The following is a 4459-nucleotide window of genomic DNA, read 5'->3' on the forward strand; positions in this document are numbered from 1 at the left end:
GGGCGCGGTCCCTTCGGGCCGTGAGGCGCAGGCCCTGGGTCTGGTGGCGATGAGCCTTTTGGGGCCCTTTTTGCTTTATTGGGAGTTTCCTGCGCAGCTTTCCAGCCTGCTGGGGTTGCTGGCTCCTCTCCCGAGGCGTGTGTGAGCCCTGAGGGAAGGTCGTGTCCGGCAGCCGCCAAAGTGATGGGAAGAGAGGCATAAAAAGTGATTCCTGTGTCCCTTCAGCAGCCAAAACCTGTGGTGTTAGCCAGGCTTCTAGTGGCCTTAGTGCCTGTTTCCTCCTGCTTCTGTGTTATGGCTCAGCTTCTGAGGCAATGCAGCTCCTCATACAGGCTCCCAAACACTGGCATCTTTGGGAGTGTTCCTGGAGTGTGTTGTGACACACTTTTTTTTTCCCTTCAAGAATACACAGGTAAGGGAAAACAAATAATACTATACAGGCATCTGTCTTGGGCAGAGTGATCATGAAATTATAGAGTTTTCAGTTCTTGGAGAAGCAAGAGAGGGACCCAGCAGAAGTGCTGCCTGGCTCTTCTGAAGAGCAAACTAGCTTGTTTTGGAGCATGGCTGAGAGTGTCCCTTGAGAGACAGTCCTGAAGGGCAGGGGAGCCCAGAAAGGCTGGTCATCATTCAAGGAGGGACTCTCAAAGGCATGGGAGAAGACCATTCCCAGGACCTGAAAGACTAGACTACAGGGAAGAAGACCAGCCTGGCTAAAGAGAGAGCTTTGGCTGGAGCTCAGGAACAAAAGGGAAGTTTGTGGCCTCTGGAAAAGGGGGTTGGCAACTTATGAGGAATGCTAAGATGCAGTGAAGCTATGCAGGGAGGGAGGAATAGAAGGGACAAGGCTCAATCAGAACTCAATTTGGCCACAGTGGTTAAAGATAACAAGAAGAGATTTGCTGTCATCCAGAGTGACCTGGACAGGCTGAGAGCTGGGCAGAGAAGAACATAATGAGGTTCAACAGGGGCAAGTGTAGGGTCCTGCATCCCTGGGGGGGAAGTGATAAAGGGTCATGCACACCATGGCACAAGATGTCACATAGGAAAAATGTAAGTAAATTCAGATTAATTAAACAGATACATTAATTTGAAGCTACCAGGAAACTGTGCCAGTCATTTTATTAAATGCTGCATGAAAGGTGGTGGGTATGCCAAATTCTTGTGTGAGGTTGTAAATCCAAATTTTTTCCACATCTCTCATCAGCTTAAGAGGGAACAGAAGATGGGTTTTCTGCAGCCATGTGATGCCTTCCAGTGTGCACATGTCCTGGTAAACTCAAAAGAAGATGAAGTATCACACAAAGACTCTGCTTTATTGTGTATCTCTATAGGTATCCCCTAATCTGGGAGCTATGAACATCTGGCATCTATGGCTTGCACTATGATAAATGTAAAACTAATCTGATTATTTTCTGAATGCTTATTGTGTATTAAGAATAAGTAGAGATATTGAAACATTTTATTTGCTTAACTAGATGCTTTGCAATTTTTGTTAAAGTATCTTTTTTAGGGACTTCAGAAATTCCATTGGCATATTTTAAAGGCCCGAACTGAAATATTTACTACTTTTATTAGGAGTCTGAAGCACTCTGATTCAAAAGGATTTTGTAGCACTTTTTTAAGAGCTGTCTAACTTTTCTTCTATTCTCCTTGCTAGGCTGGAGTACATAACCCACAATGTTTGATGGATATGGATTTTTACAGTGCTTTTCCCCTTTTATCCATCAAGGAGAGAGGTAAGTGTGGAGAGCAAATGCCACATGGGATCACACTTGAGAGCCCAGAACGTAAAAGCATCCAAATTGCATGAGGTCCCATTTTCAAATATTTTATCTGAGTCTTTGTAAAATTCTTATTTTTTTCCCCCATAATTTTATTGCAAAACCTGAGTAACTTTTGCTGAATTTTCTGCTGTTTTTACCTCTCTAACTCTTTAGAAATTATTTTTAAAAAGTTCCTTTTGTTTTAGGCTATAACTAAGTAATTAATGTGTGTAATAGGACTCAACAAAGTTACAATGAGGAGAAAAATGTGTGACAAAAAAAATTAAGCTTTTGTTTTATGTATTTTAATTCTGAATTATTCTCAGGATATTATTCACAGCATATGCTGCTCTTCTCCTCTTGTAGTCTTTAAACAGAAAACACCTTTCTTAAATTTCATCAATGGCTTTCTGAGTGAAAAGTAATAGAAAAACTTTTCTGCCTTTCCTGATACAGCTACTTTTTTTTTTTTTTCCTCAATTATGGAAGTATGTCTGTATGCAGCAGATTTTTTTGCTGCTACTTTTCAATTAGGTTTCTAAAGATTTCATTTGTCTCTCTCTTCTGGACCGCAATGTTGGATTGTGCTCTTGTTAGGGCTATATTGAACCTCTATTTTTCTAATATTTTTATGACCACATTACACAATTTAAAATATACAGGAATGAGATAGTAACTGCATTTGAAACACAAGCACCGTGCTTACACCCATAGCTACTCTGTTGCAGAGCCGGAGTTACCACAGAGTTTCAAACTGTCTGTGCCTGAAGAGCTATCACAGATGTTGGGTTTTGTGTTTCCAGAGGATTAAGTGTTAGGAAGATGTTCCACTAAGTAACTCTTGCATTTGAACTATTGTCATGTTACACACTCATGAATATCATTACAGAAGGAGGTACTGCTTTCAAAAGTAGAATTATTAGGAACATTTTTTTCTGATGCATTGATTCTTCATCTGAATGCAACAGGTTTCAGTTGCAATCATGTACAGCATTTCTGAGCCCAGAGTTGTTCTCCTTTATCTGTAACACACAGTGCAGGCATTTTCAAAAGGTGTTCCCCAGCACCTTGTTTAGCTACTTGCCTCTTCCAACTACCCTTTCAATTAGCTAGGCAAATGCATGTAGCATGAAAGTATGTACTGGGGAGAATTAGGGTGGGCTTGAAGGTTTATATAAATCAAAGTCTATTTTCATTGCCTTGTCAGTGAAAATAACACAGAGGTTTTCTTGCACAGTCTCTGTGCAAGTTGGGAATGGATTTTTCTATCCAGTCAGTTCCCAGTGATTGCTTTAGCTGTTGGTGTCCCTTTATGTTCACCACCTACATGTTTACCAGCTACCTTTCTGCTTTAGTGTCAAGTCATTTGGAGTGCATAGTAGTCAGCTAGATGGTGAAGAATTACAAATTCAAATTCAGGAATATAAGCTAGATTAGTTATAAGGCAAAGATTAAATGAGAGAATTGTGTTCAAGAGGTTTTAATTGAGGTCTATTCAAACATGTTTTCATAAGCTTCTGCTTGTATCAGAACTTCAAAATTTTGTAGTCCCTATGTGGAAGAGGGGCCCACACTAATCTAAATGTAAACCTGGAGCCTTGGAGTGCAGAAGTCCTGGATCAAAATGAAGAGGGAGGTAATGGAAACAGTTTAGCAAGCTGGCAAGGATTGTAGATGGTTCTGTGTAGTAGAACATCAAACAGGAGAAGTTATTTAAGAGCCAAATTGAGGAAACTGGTAGGAGGAACAAAAATAGCAGATGACAGCTGGTACTAGTAGCTGGTTACTGCAGGGTCAGCTGCAGCTCAGATGAGGCATAGCTACAAGCACACTAAGTTGAGAGAAAGCCCTAGGACTAAGCAGCTACAAATTGTGAAGTGTTAGTCCAGGGGGAATAACAGTGAGCTCATTGTTAGCTGGTCCATAAGGAAGTCAGAAAGGAGACTTTAAACTTCTGTGTTTTGGGAAAGGATTAGTGGGTGACTAAAGTTCTCCTATATTCATAGTCTTTTCTGTGTTCTGAGAAGAGCATTTTTAAAAGCCACTTGGTTCAACATTTGTGAGGGTTGAGGTACAGTTCATTAAAAAGCCAGCAGTAATTTCCCTGTAAGTCTGGCTAAGAAATTAGGGTTAACTTAGTGCTTATTAATTATACTGAGAAATTGAACTGCTTCATTACTGCTAATGAACACCTGACAGAATGGTTAAATTTAGATGTAAACTAAGCCTCTGGGAAGAAACTGGATGCTTTTCTTTAGTATGTGGTATATGAGAGCAAGACAGTTTGCCTCTTTCTTTTAAATACCATTTTACTGATATTTTATTTAATTTGCTTCCACAAAGTGTTCAAAATGGAGTGGAGAGAGATGGTGGTTGTGATTTCATGTACAGTGTTCCTTTTCTCTCTACTAATATGTTTGGAGAGCCTTTCAATGAGCAGAACTTTAGACATACGTAAACCAAATTACTAAGATTGCCCTATACATAACTCATTTTCTGAGCTGTGCAACTGAGACTTGAGTGATAAATACTATCAGGGTTAGGTTTTTTTTGTTGCCAGGAGTTGGGTATATTTTAAGTTGCAGGTCTGGAATTGTAGCAAGGCATCATAATGAATGTTTTTAGCTCATAAAGTGTGAAAATGATTGTGAAAGTGAATAAAATTAATGCATTTGTACTACTCTTTTGAAATG

This window comes from Chaetura pelagica, unplaced genomic scaffold (genome assembly GCF_000747805.2).
Source record: "Chaetura pelagica isolate M959 unplaced genomic scaffold, ChaPel_1.0 scaffold207, whole genome shotgun sequence".
Lineage (NCBI taxonomy): Eukaryota > Metazoa > Chordata > Aves > Apodiformes > Apodidae > Chaetura > Chaetura pelagica.